Here is an 18071-nt window from a genome sequence, read left to right as displayed (position 1 = left end):
CAAAGGACACAAGCAATCGCCAAATCCTGACAGTCGCGTCCTGAGCAACTCCTCGCCGGCAGGTACAAAGACGGTCATTCTTCCTTTTGTGGGCAAGTACTGAGTGCAGAAGTTTGAAGACTCCGGGGCGTCTCACATTTTCCTTTTGCGTTGCTAAGCTTGGAAGGTTACCAAGCAACGCTTAGACATGCGCAGACTATCCATTGATGTCACGGGAGTTGGAACGCCGTGGTGTTGAGTGTCATTTATCACAACTTTACACATCAGCATCAGTTCACTGTATTTATTGCCACAACTATATATTATATTTTACGATATTGCACAATTCCATATGTATATGTATTTGTATAATGTTATACGTCATTGCTGACGTCACATCCTGCGGGGGATTTAAACCCGCCGTGTAACACCTGGAAATGGCTACAATGAGTTAGCTGAAACGTTGCTATACCCTCACTTGGTGAATAAACTTCCTCGAACTGGAACGGAGTGCTGCTACTTCCTTTGTTTTATACTGCACACAAATGTATGATGATGAGAGATAGATAGATAGATAGTCCCCAGAAAGGAAAAAAATTCTTCAGCACTCCAAAAAGTGGACTCCTGTGTTTCCTTTTTTTTAGAAACTGGGGGAAAGGAGAGATGCAATTTTTTAAGTATTTTGATATTTTGGAAAATGTATTCTTGTATTTAACTGATGTTGATGTTATAGTGTACAGTTATCAGAGTTTATATGAATTGTAATATTTGTCATGATTAAGTTTCTTAATAAAAGAAAACATTTATCATAACCCAGAAGAGAAAGGCCATACTTAAGGAACAATGGAAATACAAAATTTGACAGATATATTTTCAGGTTAGTTTTCTGAAGAAGAATTCTCCTCTTTTCACATTTCTGAACAGAGTGAATCAAGAATAAACCGAATCTGCCTGATTGGAATACTTAAAATATAATCTTTATTTACTACAAACAATTAAAAACTAGGCCGCATTTCCCAGATGTTATACAAATACAAACTTCAAGGGTTATAATTACAGCCTACTTTGTGCTTAGTAACACATTGTGACTAATATTGTTTTAAAGTATTCTGTAGTACAAATGCTTCTCAATAAATTAAAATATCACAACAAATTTTTTCAATACCGTATATACTTGAGTATAAGCTGACTCAAGTATAAGCAGAGACCCCTAATTTTGACACAAAAAACTGGAAAAACCTATTGACTTAAGTATAAGCTGAGGGTGGGAAATGCATTGGTCACAGCCCCCCCCCAGTATATAGCCTGCCAGCCCCCTGGAGTACCTAGCTAGCCAGCCCCCTGGAGTACCTAGCCAGCCAGCCCCCTGGAGTACCTAGCCAGCCAGCCCCCTGGAGTACCTAACCAGCCAGCCCCCTGGAGTACCTAACCAGCCAGCCCCCTGGAGTACCTAACCAGCCAGCCCCCTGGAGTACCTAACCAGCCAGCCCCCTGGAGTACCTAACCAGCCAGCCCCCTGGAGTACCTAGCCAGCCAGCCCCCTGGAGTACCTAGCCTGCCAGCCCCCTGGAGTATATAGCCTGCCAGCCCCTTCAAGTATATAGCCTGCCAGCCCCCTGGAGTATATAGCCTGCCCCCTCAGGTATACAGCCTGCCTGCCTGCCCCCTTGAGTATTTAGCCTGCCAGCCCCTCCAGGTCAGTCGCAGGCACCATGACGTCAGCTGCAAGCTGTCATCATAGTGTGTGCCGATGCGGTAGACGTCACGAAGGCTGAGACGTACCAGGACCTGATGTCGGAGCCGCAATGAATGCCGGGGAGCGTTAGAAGGTGAGTTCACTTTTTATTTTTTTCCTTGACTCGAGTATAAGCCGTTGTTCTTTTTATATAAAAGCCGTTGTTCTTTTTATACAGTATCCGTTTACCCATTGGGCCACGAACCTGGCTATACATGTGATATTTTATTCTCTCAAATTAGGGAAGGAGAGGCCCCCCCATCATTTGTGGTTTCTGCATATAAGACAATGAGACCATTACTTTCTTCCTTCTCCATAGAAACTTCTGGAATAGGCTATTTATTTTCCTTATATCGTCGTTTCAGCAAAAGGGGGAGATATTGCATGGTGTACATCAGTTTAGGGAATTTATGCACCGAATGATAAGAGGAGTAATGAGGAATTTCTTAGGAAAATGGCAAGATGGATAGCGAAGGATAAAGTAGAGAATAAAATTGTGGGTGGGGACTTAAATAGAGTAATTGATGAGAGTATAGATAGGTCTGGTGCTAAAAGGAGCAGTAAGAAAAGGGGAAATGATACAGTTATGTTTAACCTAACACAGACGGGCCTATTGTTTGACCCGTGGAGAGTACAGAATAGGAAAGAAAGGGACTATACTTATTTTTCAGGACAGCATGATAAGTGGTCTAGACTCAATTATATATTGATCTCAACTGCAATGGCAAGGAAGGTCAGATACACTAACATTACTGATATTATAATATCCGACCATGCCCCTATACAAATAGAGCTACAGACTGGAGAGAAGAAATATGGAGTGAATCTATGGCGTTTCCCAGACAGAATGTGTAGAGAAAAAGAATTTCAAAATTTGGTTCGGGAGAAGTGGGAGATATATGAGAAAGAAAACAAAAAATTATTAGGAGAAAATCCAATTCTGTTCTGCGAAACGAGTAAGTTGTTCATGAGGAGAGAAATAATGTCTTACGTAGCCGGTAAGAACAAAAGAAAGAAACTTAAATACGAAGAACTAGAGAAGAAATATAGAGAGGCAATACAGATTTATAGATCAGAATCTAGTGTTGAAAATAAGGGGAAGATGATAGAGAACAGGCAAACGTTCGAGTATCACGTGGATAAGATACAGCGAGAGAGTATGAAAAGGGGGAGAAAAATCTATATAGTTTTGACATAATTTTCCCTGTCTTATTACCAAGTATGATAAAGAAAGAGAGAGGGGAAGGGAAAATAGAGGGGTTACGGAATGAAGAAGGAGAGATGGTGAGAGATAGGACGGGGATAAATGAGATTCTGGCAAATTATTATAAAAAGCTGTATGAAGGGAGAAAGGAAATAGAAGAAGAAATGGAAACATTTTTGGCAGAGTTAGAAATCCCATCCCTATCGGGAGAGCAACAACTATCTTTATCATCCCCAATAAAAAAGGAGGAGATAATGGAAATCATCAAAAAAATGCCAAAAGCGCCCTGACCTGATGGGTTCACATCAGACTACTATAAATTAATTGCCCCCCAAAGTGTTAAAATATTAACACAGGTGTATAACTTATATGTTTATGAAAGGTAAGACTCTTATGACAGGAAACTTGGCATTCATCAAAGTAATACCGAAGGATAAAGGGAAAAAAAACAGGCATAGCGGGGTTTAGACCCATTTCACTGATAAATGTGGATACAAAAATTTTTTCACGGATATTAGCAAACAGACTAGTGGAAGTCATGCCCGATTTGATACATGCCTCGCATAATGGGTTTGTTAAAAGAAGAAGTGGGGTAAAAAATGTGCGCTCTGTAATCGCTGTTCTGGACAAGGCCTCAGGCTAGGAAGCATGCAGCAATAATATCAGTCGACGCAGAAAAAGCTTTTGATAGCGTGGCCTTGCCCTGGTTCAAGAAAGTTATGAATAGGGTGTGGTTGAATGGTTTGTTTTATAAAGCACTAAACACAATGTATAGGGACCCACAGGCACAAGTTGTGGCACAAGGGGAAATATCACAAAGGTTTAAATTATATAGAGGCACACGCCAAGGGTGCCCACTTTCACCCTTATTGTTTAATCTTACTATAGAACCTTTAGCAAGAATAATTAATCAGGGGAATATTTTTCAGGGGATAATGTTGGGGGAAAGGGCACATGAGAATGAGTTTATTTGCAGACGACTTGGTGCTATTTTGAATAACATAGGAAAAGACATACAAGGGGTATTAGATTTTTTAAAAGAATATGAAAGTATATCGGGGTATAGAGTTAACACTCATAAAACACAGGTTCTCTTATTAGAAAAAAATGGAAGCACAGAATGGAACAATAAGTGGGGTTTGAATATAGTGAAGGACAAACTAAAATATTTAGGGATTTGGTTAGGTAGAGAGAGCACAGGATTATATGTGTTAAATTATGCCCCCCTGATTGAAAAAATTTCTAGGGACATCAACAAGTGGATGGAACTCCCCCTATCACTATTTGGAAGAAACAATTCTAACTCTCCTTCATCTAACTCAACAAAGGGGGCATAGTCAAAAAGGTCAATGCGCCATAAATACTGCTAACCCGACAGAATTGTGTCCTACTTTTCTGGTGTAAAGTAAGAAAACTAATAGGAGGTGCAGAGTATGACTAGACAGTCTTATACAAGGACAGATTTATCATTCAGCACACTTTTATAAATCTGGTGCAGAATAAGACTATTTACTCTAACTCTGCACTGTCTAACCTTGGGACACTTTTTAAAAATCTGCCCCATTATCTTGGAAAATGACAATATTATATAAGACTAACTGTATAAATTTTTTTGAAAAGAGAAATGTTGCCCAAGTATCTACAGTTTATGTACCTAATACTTGTTCGGGGCTAGTTTTGTATGAATGATTCTGGTGTCTCTTATCTTCCTCTTGACAATACCCTTGTCAGGATTCGGGATGTGTGGATCCACTGGACCACCGCGGGAGGTGGTACTAGCTGACACCTGGCATCGGAGTCTAAGTGGCACCTAGTCTTCACCAGAGCCCGCCGCAAAGCAGGATGGACTTGCTGCGTAGGCAGGGGCGTAACTAGGAGAGGCTGGGCCCCATAGCAGATTTCTACATGGGGCCCCCCTTCCCCATTAAAAAATATATACATATTTAGGCTGCATTTACATAAACGTGTGTCCGCCAGGCTATAGCGTGGCAGACACACGTCTGGCATGCTGGAGAGGAGGAGAGGTGATTGCGGCTCACCCCTCCACTCTTCATAGAGAATAGAGCTGCATGGTTGTTCTTACGGCCATAGATAGTTCATGCTCTATCTCTTTTGCGGCCACGGCTTGAAACAGTGAGTACTCGTGGTGCTCACTGTACCGAGCCCAGGCGCCAGATATACGTCCCCCATACATTCTTTTGAATGTAGAATGTTACCTTTATACAGACATGTTTATACAATTACACAAATTTATACACTGATATATACACACCTTTATATACTTATATACACACACATAAAGTTCTACACTCGTATACTTGCACCTGTATACATACAAGTATACACTTATACACACATTAATGCACACTGTTACACTGTATTTACAAACTCAAAGTATATACACACACATACTGTATATAAACATCATACTGTATATAACACTTAATTTCTAATCAGCCAATCACATGGCGGCAACTCAGTGCATTTAGGCATGTAGACATGGTCAAGACAATCTCCTGCAGTTCAAACCGAGCATCAGTATGGGGAAGAAAGGTGATTTGAGTGCCTTTGAATGTGGCATAGTTGTTGGTGCCAGAAGGGCTGGTCTGAGTATTTCAGAAACTGCTGATCTACTGGGATTTTTACGCACATCCATCTCCAGGGTTTACAGAGAATGGTCCGAAAAAGAAAAAACATCCAGTGAGCGGCAGTTCTGTGGGCGGAAATGCCTTGTTGATGCCAGAGGTCAGAGGAGAATGGGCAGACTGGTTCGAGCTGATAGAAAAGCAACAGTGACTCAAATCGCCACCCGTTACAACCAAGGTAGAAAGAAGAGCATCTCTGAACGCACAGTACGTCGAACTTTGAGGCAGATGGGCTACAGCAGCAGAAGACCACACCGGGTGCCACTCCTTTCAGCTAAGAACAGGAAACTGAGGCTACAATTTGCACAAGCTCATCGAAATTGGACAGTAGAAGATTGGAAAAACGTTGCCTGGTCTGATGAGTCTCGATTTCTGCTGCGACATTCAGATGGTAAGGTCAGAATTTGGCGTCAACAACATGAAAGCATGGATCCATCCTGCCTTGTATCAACGGTTCAGGCTGGTGGTGGTGGTGTCATGGTGTGGGGAATATTTTCTTGGCACTCTTTGGGCCCCTTGGTACCAAATGAGCATCGTTGCAACGCCACAGCCTACCTGAGTATTGTTGCTGACCATGTCCATCCCTTTATGACCACAATGTACCCAACATCTGATGGCTACTTTCAGCAGGATAATGCGCCATGTCATAAAGCTGGAATCATCTCAGACTGGTTTCTTGAACATGACAATGAGTTCACTGTACTCAAATGGCCTCCACAGTCACCAGATCTCAATCCAATAGAGCATCTTTGGGATGTGGTGGAACGGGAGATTCGCATCATGGATGTGCAGCCGACAAATCTGCGGCAACTGTGTGATGCCATCATGTCAATATGGACCAAAATCTCTGAGGAATGCTTCCAGCACCTTGTTGAATCTATGCCACGAAGAATTGAGGCAGTTCTGAAGGCAAAAGGGGGTCCAACCCGTTACTAGCATGGTGTACCTAATAAAGTGGCCGGTGAGTGTATATTAAACACACATACAGTATACACTGATCATATATACACGGAATGCTGCTTTTCTACTTTTTGCCTACACAGTAGATGAATATATACACAGTATATACATTTGTACACAGTATATGCATATATACAATAATACACAGTATATACACAATATATACACAGATATAGATATACACAGTAGATGCATATATATACAGTAGATGCATATATACACATATACACCGTATATACATATATACACATATATACACAGTAGATGCATATATACACAGTAGATGCATATATACAGTATATACACAAATGCATATATACACAATATATACACAGCAGATGCATATATAAGCAGTATATACACATATACATAGTATATACATATACACACACAGATAAATACATATGTATATACTTACCTTTTCAGATGTTTTGGGGCTGTATGGGTGAACACCTGGCTGTGGCTTCAGGTGGGTGTTCTGGCAGGTAGGTGGGTGATCGGATGGGTGCTTGTTTGTCCGCGGGGAAGGAGGGGGGTTCGGGCGGGTGTTTGATCGGCCGGGGACACACACTCTGGGGGAGTCGGGCGGGTGCCTGTTCTGCAGCGCGGGGGGCCTTTGCTTGTTCGGCCGCAGGGGGAGGGGGGACGATAGTCGGGCGGACACGCGTTCGGCCGCACGTGCGCGCAGGGCGGGTGGACGTTGAGATTCAGGGTTTTAGACTGGGCCATAGAGTGGGGAGGAGGGGAATCCGTCCAGGGCTGGCTGTGCCAGCATGAAGGGGGATGGCCAGGCAGTCACCTGTCCCAGGGGGGGCGGCCGGTCTCCTGTGTTGGGGGCGGACGGCTCACAGAGTGGGTGGGTTTAGGAGTGGACACAGAGGTAGGGGCCCGGGGGCACGATCCGGCAGGCACCGACACTGCAGGGTCACACTGAGTCCGTGCATCCCGGGCCCCTTAACCTCACGGGCCCTGTAGCAACCACTACGGCTGCTACGGCGGTTGTTACGCCACTGTGTGTAGGGTACCACTGGGTCGTTCCACAGGTGCGACTAGCCCGCAGTTGTAGTCGAGGTACCTTAACAGAAGACAGTCTCGTGGTCGTGTACAGGCACAGGGTTAGGGCAGGAGGCAGAGATGCGGGGTCAAGTCCAATCCGGGGTCAGCAATGGGAGGTCCAGACACATGGGAATGGGAACACAGGCACACGGGACACAGGAACACAGCAACACGGAGGAACACTCATAAAACAGGAACATGGAGGGACTCTGGTAACACAGGAACATGGCAACACAGGAGCAGGAACAAACTGGAACGCAGGAATACACAGGAATGCTGGAGGCACAGGAACGCAGGAGACACAGGAACGCAGGCTAATCGCTAGGGAGCTTTTTCTAAGGCTGTGAGACACAAAGATCCGTCAGGAGACACAGGAAGGGGCTGGGAATTTATCTGGAAAGGCGGCAGACCAGTGGAAATTATCGCGCACTGGCCCTTAAAATTTTTGCAAGCCGGTGCACGCCCTAGGGGACGGGGACACGCGCGCCAAACCGCAGGAGCCACAGAGACCGCCGCTGTAGCCGGGAGAGGTGTGTTCTCTCGCAGATAGGGCCCGGGGGCACACGGGACAACCCTATGGATTCTCTCTGGGGTTAATGTCAGGCCAGTACACTAACCAATCAAGCACAGTGATATTGTGGTTATTAAACCAGGAATTGGTACTTTTGGGAGTGTGGAAAAGTACAGAATTGTGCCGGAAAATGAAAATTCCATCTCCAAAAGCTTATAGGTAAAGGGAAATGTGAAGTGCTTTAAAATATTTTGGTAGAACGCTGCACTGACTTTGATCTTGATAAAACACAATGCAGCTGCACCAGCAGATGACTCTCCAAACCATCACTGACTTCAAGCAGCTTGCATTGTGCCTATCCACTCTCCCTTTGGGACCCTTGATTTTCAAGTGAAATGCAAAATTTACTTTAATCTGAAAACAACAACTTGGACCACCGAACAACAGCTCCAGTTCCTTTTCTCCTTGGCCCAGGTAAAATGATTCTGGCGTTGTTTATTGTTGAGGAGAGGAATTACACATGGAATGAGACGTGTATAGCCCATGTCCTGTATACATCTGTACTTTCCTGATATGCCCAAGCAGCAGTCTACTCCATTTTTGAATGGCTTTTTCTTAACAATTGTATCAAGGTTGCGACTTTACCAGTTTCTTATGCACCCTTTTTTACCACAGTTTTTCCTTTCCCTTGACTTTCTGTTAATTTGTTTTAATACAGCACTCTGTGAACAGCCATCTTCACCTGTTGTGGCTTACCCTCCTTGTGGAGTGTGTCAATCTTCTGGACATCTGTCAAGTCAGCAGTCTTCCCCATGATTGTGTTGCTGACTGAAGCAGTGTTAGAAAACTTGTAAAATGCTTAGGAAGTATTTGGAGGTGTTTCCGTTTAATTATCCTAGTTTTCTTATACAATGAATTTTTGGGTTTTCCATGGCTGTAATCTTAAACATTAACATAAACACTAAAAAAAGTTCACTCTGACTTTATATAATATGAGTTTCACTTTTTAAAATGAATTACTGTAAAAAATAAAGTTTTGTTGATATTCTAATGTATTAAGCTGAACTTGCAGTTGTGGCTAACCATGAGGGGGGAGCACTGCTTAACAATTAGCTCAGACTTGTTTAATATGTCTTAAACATCCTAGTATATTACTGTTTATATGTAGTTATTTTTTACCCTAGACTAGTACCTAGTGATGAGTCATCCCACAATTTGGGTCTGTACCAAATTTGTCAGGTTCAGCACCCACAAACCCAGAGCCTAACCAAGAGCTGCTGACCTGTGAAGGCATTTTAATTAACAGCAGTTACTCTGCTGCCTCTGTTATATTTGAAGCCTTATGACCTTACTCGTATACTGCATCAAATGACCATGTTTTGTTATATGTCCAGATACCATTGCACACTAGTTACAGCTATGCACGAGGTAGCTGCTCATCATATGGTGAACAGAAGGAAAGAAAAAAACAGGGTAACAGTATTCTGAGATCAGTAGGCTATAAGCGTGTATGCTGTATGATAGACAATGGCTTCACAGGTACAGATATGTGTATACAATTATCTATACAAGTGTAGCCAGGTGACTGCCGATAAGGTGGCCTGCTATAAGTTCCTGCCCCTTCCTGTGACCCTTGTCAGAGCTTTGTGCCTCACAGCCTGAGAGAAAGCTTCCTAGTGATTGTTCCTGTGTGTTCCTGCGTTCCTGTGTGTTTCTGCTCCTGAGTCCTGTGTTGCCGTGTTACCAGTGTTCCTCCGTGTTGTTGTGTTACTCTGTCCCGTGTCCCTGTGTTACCGTTCCCATCTGCCTGGACCTCCCGTTGCTGACCCCGGATTAGAATTGACCCTGCATCTCAGCCGCCTGCCTTGACCCTGTGCTTGGACAAGACCACGAGACTGTCTTCTGTTAAGGTACCTTGATCTCGGCTGCCGCCGCGGGCTAGTCTCACCTGTGGAACGACCTAGTGGTACCCTGCCGCAGCAAGTCCAACCCGCTTTGTGGCAGGCTCTGCTGAAGACAAGGCACCACTTTGACTACAGTCCCAGGTGTCAGCTGGTACCACCTCCCGCAGTGGTCCAGTGGATCCACACATCCCAAATCCTTACATTAAGATCCGGCCATGTATCCCGCCGAGATTCTGCTTCCCACTCGACTCAACTTTGCCTCCATAGTGGTCCAGCAATCCAGGGAAATTGCCGCTCAACGCGAACAGCTGGATCAAGTCACCACCATGCTGCAACAGCTGCTAGCCGCCCAGCAACAGCAACAGGTTCCCAAGTCTGCTCCCGCGGCTCCTGCCACCCCAGTCTGTCTTCCTACCGTTGAACCCAGGCTATGCCTGTCTATGCCCAGCAAGTATGATGGAGATCCCAAACAGTGCAGGGGCTTTATAACCCAGTGCTCCCTGCAAATAGAACTCATGTCTTCACAATTTGTCTGGAAGCGATCCAAGGTGTCATTCTTCGTTAGTCTCCTGGGCTACCTTTGGCAATGAGGTGACACAGTCATGGTTACTCTCACGGCTTTTCTGGTGGAGTTCCAGGCCATATTTGAAGAACCTGCACAGGCCTCTTCTGCTGAGACTGCTTTGTTGAACCTGCACCAAGGCAACTCGTCTGTGGGAGAATATGCAGTCCAGTTCCGTACCCTGGGCTCGGAACGCTCCTGGAAAAACGCGGCCCTGTCCGCGGCTTTCAAAAAGGGCCACCAGGATTGACGCATGGTTTACGGAGCGTGCCAAAGAGTCACGCTTCGAGCAACCCCAAGTCCGTCCACGATGCCTTCCTCACCTGGCTCCTGCCTTTCAAAGACCGTTCCAGCCTCTGGTCATACCGTCTGCAGAAAAGCCAATGGAGGTGGACAAGGCCAGACTCACTTCCCAGGAATGCATCTGAAGACGTCAGGGAAACCTCTGCCTTTATTGTGCCAGTCCAGAGCACTTCATCGGTTTGTCCCTAGCGTCCGGGCAAGGCCAGCACCTAGTGTTCTTGGGAGAAGCATTCCTAGGTGTAAGCAAAGCTTCTCCATAGGCACCAGCACCCAGATCCAGGTCTCTGCATTCTTGGACTCCGGTTCCACAGGGAACTTCGTAGATGCCGCTCTGGTCTCCCAGCATCTGACCCAGTCTAGTAGTGCACCAGGCCTTTGTTCTTGCAGGTCGGTGTGATGCATAAGGAGAGACTGTCCTTCTATGTCCTGCCTCGCTCCACATCAGCTCTTCTTCTGAGTCTTCCTTGGCTTCAACTCCGTGCTCCGGATCTCAATTGGAGGACTGATGAGATCCTGTGTTGGAGCCCTGAATGCCAATCCCTATGAATGGTGGCACCATTTCCGGTCCTGACCTCTTCTGTGTCTTCCAAGTCTGTGGAGGGTCTGCTAGCTTGTTACCGGGACTTTTGCAGATGTTTTTTTCTAAGGAAAAAGCAGAGACTTTGCCACCACATTGTTCCTATGATTGCCCAGTGGATCTCCTTTTGGCTGCCACTCTTCCCAGAGGTCGGGTCTATCCACTTTCTGTTCCCGAGACGGCTGCCAAGTTGAACCTGCAGAGGGGTTTCATACGCAAGTCCTCCTCTACGGCTGGTGCAGGTTTCTTCTTTGTCACCAAGAAGGACGGCTCCTTACGTCCCTGTATAGACTATCAAGGACGGCTCCTTACGTCCCTGTATAGACTATCAAGGGCTGAACAAGATCACAGTTAAAAACCGCTACACCCTGTTGTTGATCACGGGACTCTTTGATTACCTACGCGGTTCCTGGGTGTTCTCCAAGCTGGATCTTCGGGGTGCTTACAATATCATCCGGATCCGTAAAAGGTGGCAAATGGAAGGCGACGTTTAATACCTGTGATGGGCATTTTGAATATTTAGTAATACCCTTTGGAGTGTGTTATGCCCCTGCTGTCTTTTATTTGTTAACAAAATTTTCCAGGACCTTCTCTATATGTGTGTTGTGGTCTACCTGTATGACATCTTGGTATACTCTCCAGACCTTCAATGTATTAGCAATAGATTTCCCTTTCCTGTAGACAAACATTGGTTTCTCCTTAAATAGAAGGCCATATTTAGGGTCATTTTGTAAAATCCCCCAACTCTTTAAGATACAATCTTTAATCATTTTAGCATGATGGTCGTATGTGGAACAAAATATTGCAGAACCTTTCTTGTCTTTTTAGTGTTCCTAATTTCATCTATTGGGATTTCCTGTACTTGTTTAGCTGCATATTCTACCACATTTTTCTCATACCCTCAGTCTACAAACTTTTTCACCAATTGGGGGATTTGTATGTTATACTTCTCATTGCTACTGCAAATGCGCCTCGCCCTCACAAATTGCCCCTTGGGTATTCCCCTAAACACTTCTGGAGCATGTTGACTGTCCCTTTTAAATAAATTATTCCTATCTGATGGTTTAGAATGAAGGGTAGTAACAAACGTACTCGCACCTTCTTCTTCTCTTACTTCAACATCCAGATAATGTATCATATTTTGATTTTTTTCCAATACGAACTCAATAAGAGGGTGACAGCTATTCAGATACTGCACAAAAGAGCACACAGTGTATAAATCCCCTTTCCATAGTAGACACACATCAACCACATATCTTGTATATAATGCTATAAGATTCTTCTAGACTCAATAAATTCTCAAAAAACGCCATAAAAATGTTAGCGTAACTTGGAGCCACAGGGGCCCCCATTGAGGATCCCTGTAGCTGCAAGAAAAATCTCACCAAACCTAAAGTAATTTTTAGTAAGGATGATATGGTGTATATTGGGCAAACCTCCTGGAGCATAAAAATCCGATTGAATGAACACAAATCTACCATTACACAATTCTTGTTAGCGAAAGAAAGAAAGTTGTGAACAGGGTCTTAGAAAATAGGAGAAAGGTAAACGAGGTAGACATGAAACGGGTGTGGTTAAACACTTCAAGGAAAAGGGGCACAGAGTGTATGATCTCAGATGATTAATTTTAGAACAAGTGTCAGATATATATAAGGGACAGATATAAATATGACTAAACAAAAGTTATTACAATGCGAGGTATTCTGGATTGATAAGATGGGAGCATTGCAGCCGCACAGGCTTAATGAATTATGTAATTTTAATGTGTTGATGTAATAGGGTTATTTGGTTATTAGAGAAGCATTCAGGAAAATATATGTAGAGAGGGAAGTCTTGTTTTTATAGAATTGTATTCTGGGAAAGTGATGTCATGAGATTTCTCTATATAAGCTCACCTGTGCTTCAATCATGCATGTCTGAGGAAGGAGGCATGACCTCCGAAACGTCACACTGTATGCGGAGCCCTCGGTGAAACAGCCTGCTATTGTGTCTGGTATGGCGCTTTAACATTTATGGACGTATGGACTAAGATGAGTACCCTAAAGTTTTTCACCATGTATTTGCTGACTGCAAGATGAAAATGTTTTATGGAAAAAAATTTTTGCACAGAATTAGAGTATTTACCTGTGGAAATAAGAGAAAATTATTGAGTCAGTGGTACTAATTGCTTCTTTTCCAAGACCTTTTCCCCATCTGAAAGGAATAATTCGATTGGAGACAGAGAGCTGTTGGCCATCAAACTCACTCTGGAAGAATGGCGGTATCTTCTAGAGCAGTGGTTCTCAACCTTTCTAATGCTGTGACCCCGCAATACATTTCCTCATGCTGTGGTGACCCCAAACCATGCAACTCGCAGTAAAAACACAGTAAAATTGCGGCTCCGATGGCTTTAGGCGACCCCCGGTTTTGGTCGTTCGACCCCCACTGGGGCCCGACCCACAGGTTGAGAACCACTGTTCTAGAGGGTGCTCTTCATCCCGTGAGTGTTTACACTGACCACAAGAACTTGCTATACCTCCAGACAGCCCAGCGCCTGAATCCCAGGCAAGCCCAGTGGTCCTTGTTCTTTTCCCGTTTCGACCTGCTAATCCATTTTCGTCTGGCTGACAAGAATGTCAAGGCTGATGCCCTGTCCCGTGCTTTGGACACATAATTTCTCCAGACCAGCTTGTTGTTGCAGCTCCAGTGGATCTTCGGCAGCTACCTCCCGGAAAGACATATGTTAGACCTGCTCTCCGTAAAAGAATTTTGTCTTGGGGACATTCTTCTCGTGTGGCTGGGCACCCTGGGGTGCAATGCACCGTGGCTCTTTTGTCACCGATCTGCCTGTCTTCTTCGGCAGTACTGTCATCTGGGTGGTGACAGACCGGTTTTCAAAGATGTCCCATTTTGTTCCCCTTCCAGGTCTTCCGTCTTCCCCACAGCTTGCCATTCTATTCTTAAAAGATATGTTCCGGCTGCATCATCTTCCGCTACACATCGTGACCGATCGAGGAGTACAGTTTGTGTCAAAATTCTGGCGTTCCTTGTGTAACCAACTGCAGGTCAACCTTGACTTTTCTTCTGCCTACAACCCTCAGTCTAATAGTCAAGTAGAGAGGGTGAACCAGATTTTGGGCTGCTACCTCCGCCACTTCGTCTACAATTCCCTGAACTCGGGGTTTACTGGCTCGGCTCCATTCTTTGTGGTCTATGGACATATTCCCCACCCTCCTCTTCTGCTGTCTACTCCCTCTGATGTCCCTGCGGTAGAGTATCTGGTGCAGGACCTTAATCTATTTGGGACCAGACCCGCAAGTCTCCTGCCGAAGGGGGGGGGGGGTATACTGTCAAGGGTGCTCCCGCGATCCCTGTCTCGGATCGCGGGCGCACCCGTGTCCCTGCGTGTCCCCCCGGGGCAGGGCACAACTTACCTTCCCTGGCTCTAGCGGTGGACTCTCTGGTTCCTTCGGCCCAAGGAGACGGGGACGCGCGTGCTGATAATTGGCACTGGCCTATCAGTTCCTGCCCATTCCTGTGACCCTCGACGGATCTTTGTGCCTCATAGCCTGAGAGAAAGCTTCCAAGTGATTATTCCTGCATTCCTGTGTATTCCTGCCTTCCTGTGTATTCCTGCGTTCCTGCTCCTGAGTCCTGTGTTGCCATGTTACCAGTGTTCCTCCATGTTGCCGTGTTCCTCCATGTTGCCGTGTTCCTCCGTGTTGCCGTGTTCCTCCGTGTTGCCGTGTTCCTCCGTGTTGCCGTGTTCCTCCGTGTTGCCATGTTACCAGTGTTCCTCCGTGTTGCTGTGTTCCTGTGTCCCATGTGCCCCATGTGCCGTGGTGGTCCAGTGGATCCCCACATCCCGAATCCTGACAATTTGAAAAGTGCCATAGATCTAGACCACTCCTCCTCCAAAAATGTATGCTGGCACTCTGTTCCCCCAGCTTCCTGAAATCTAGTTATCCGCCCCCATGACTTTCCCCCAGCAGCAACCCAAATGCAAAGGCATTTGACACTGTCCCTCATAGACGCCTGATGGGTAAAATAAGGTCTATTGGTTTGGAAGAAATCATTTGCAATTGGATTGAGAACTGGCTGGAGGATCGCATCCAGAGAGTTGTGGTCAATGATTCCTACTCGGAATGGTCACCAGTTATGAGTGGTGTATCCCAGGGTTCTGTGCTTGGTCCACTACTATATAATATATATTTATTAATGATATGGAGGTAGGAATTAATAGCACTGTGTCTATTTTTGCAGATGACACCAAGCTGTGTAGTGTAATACAGTCTATGGAGGATGTTCATAGGCTGCAGGGTGACTTGGACAAACTGAATGTTTGGTCATCCACTTGGCAAATGAGGTTCAATGTGGATAAATGTAAGGTTATGCACCTGGGCGATAATAATCCAAAGGCAAAATATGTCCTTGGGGGAGTAAATCTGGAAGAGTCCCTTGTTGAAAAGGACTTGGGGGCACTGTCTCCATTTGGAGAAATCAAGGTTTAATCACCAGGGAATTTTTTACTATGAGAACTGTCAATCTGTGGAATAGCCTGCCTCAGGCACTGGTCACAGCAGGGACAGCAGAGAACTTCAAGAAGGGTCTAGATGGCTTTTTACACCTAAATAATATTGATCTTTATGTTATATAGAATTGTTTCCCCTAAATCCCTACCTCATGCAATCCCTCCCTTCCTTGGTTGAACTTGAAGTTTCTTTTTTCAACAGTATAAACTATGATTCAAGCATAGCCATCTGCGGTCCCTGGGCATGTTTTGCGGCAATATGTCACTTATCGATTGTAGACTCGCTGAGGACAAAACATGATCATTGGATAACTGGGCTATCTGGAACAGTTAGGAATAGAATGTCTGTCAAACGCAGTGGGAAGTCTGGATTGTAGGACAGAGGTGAAAGCGGACCTGGAGGATAGGAAGCCAATCTTCTGTGGATCACCCCATCCCTACTTTCAGAATAGCATTAAATAGGGGAGACAGGCACAGTCGCCCTGAATATGGACCAGGAGGAATCTACAAAGCTGCTAAATTTGGGGAAGAATTGCTAGCTGTCTCAATTTCCACCCACAGCCTATGCCGGTCACAGTGTAGGAGGTTAAGAATGCAAGAAAGTACCGTGGCAGAATGGTACAGGGAAAAATCTGGAAGACCCACAGCCCCCTCCGACTTGGGCCTAGAAAGGGTTGAGAAAGATAGCCGTGGTCTTAAAGTCCCCCAAACAATCCTCATGGCCAGGGAGCGTAGTTTACGCAGAATGGAGCCAGGGACCACCCACAGAACTGTTTAAAACACATACAAAATTTTACGGAGAATGTCCATTTTCAAGGCATTCATCCTACCCATCCACCATATCCTTTTCTACCGAACTCAGCAGTGGAGTATAGTTAAAAATAAATGCCTTGAAAGGGTCAGAAGGAATTAAAACCCCCAAGTACTTCATCGCCCCCTGACACCATTTGAACGGCATGGAACTCAACAGTGAGGCTACCAGCTGCTCTGGAAGATTCACATTGAGCAGTTCTGATTTAGAAACATATGCTCGGAAGTTCGAGACTACTGAGTACTTGTCTATTTCTTTTTAGTTTCGTCGGGAGGCTAGTTTAAGGTTTTGTAACATACAGCAATAGGTCATCTGCGAAGACTGACAAATTATACGTAGAACTGCCAATATCTATGCCAGTTATTTCACTGTTAGCTCTGATGGCATTGGCCCTCGATTTCATGACCAAGATATACAACAGTGGGGGCAAGAGGTAGCCCTGGCGAGCTCTATCCCGAACAGGGAAAAATTCCGATAGGATACCTGTCAAGTCTGCAAGGGAGAACGCTGGAATTTCTGGTCCTTCCTCTGATGCTTCTGGTGGTGCTAGCAGCGTTCTCCGACCTTCTCCACGCAGACTCCACCTCTCATCCGCTACCAGCGGTTTCTGGCGCGCTCTGGGCAGCGGCTGCTAAGACCTTGCACTGTTTAGGAGTTGTGGTACCTCTGCATGGTGTCTGCGATTGTGCTTTGTCCTGCACCATGAGGGGTTAATTCCCAGAAGTTATCCAGCTTTAATCAGGTTCTGGGGTTCTTCCTGCATAAACTGCAGCTTCACTAGTCAACTGTGCCAGTGTTTGAAATCCCTTCATCGGTTGCTCTCTGCTATGGGTTTGACCTGCTCTTATTCTGTATTGTTGTGATCTTTGCTAGTTTTTGACGTTGACCCTTTTGCTTACTGAGTTTGCTCTTGACGTACCCTCTCGTTGTGACTCTGGCTAGTTTACTACTCTTTTGTGTTTTATGTTTGTTAGTCTGTTCGTGTTGCTCCCTTCCCGCTCTTAACTAGTGTATTCCGAGTCTTCAAGTAGTCGCCCCACGGTTTAGCGTGGGGGGCTATAGGAAGGGACAGAGGTTGGGGGCGAGCTCAGGGCACGCTATCCCCTGTCTTCAGTGTTACCCAACCCTAACAGAAACAATGGCCACACATAGGTCTGCATTCTGTATCTGACCTGCTACATTCTTTCCTCCCATGGAGCCTTTGTCAGCTGCGGCTGCCCGGGTCCAGACCTTAACTCAGCTTGTTCAGGATCTGACTGCCCGTCTCCATATTCAGGAAGCCATGCAGGTTCCGGTGCAGACACCACCTCCAGC

The sequence above is a fragment of the Engystomops pustulosus genome, chromosome 10 (assembly GCF_040894005.1).
Source record: "Engystomops pustulosus chromosome 10, aEngPut4.maternal, whole genome shotgun sequence".
In the NCBI taxonomy this organism is placed as follows: domain Eukaryota; kingdom Metazoa; phylum Chordata; class Amphibia; order Anura; family Leptodactylidae; genus Engystomops; species Engystomops pustulosus.
This window is presented reverse-complemented; position numbering follows the sequence as displayed.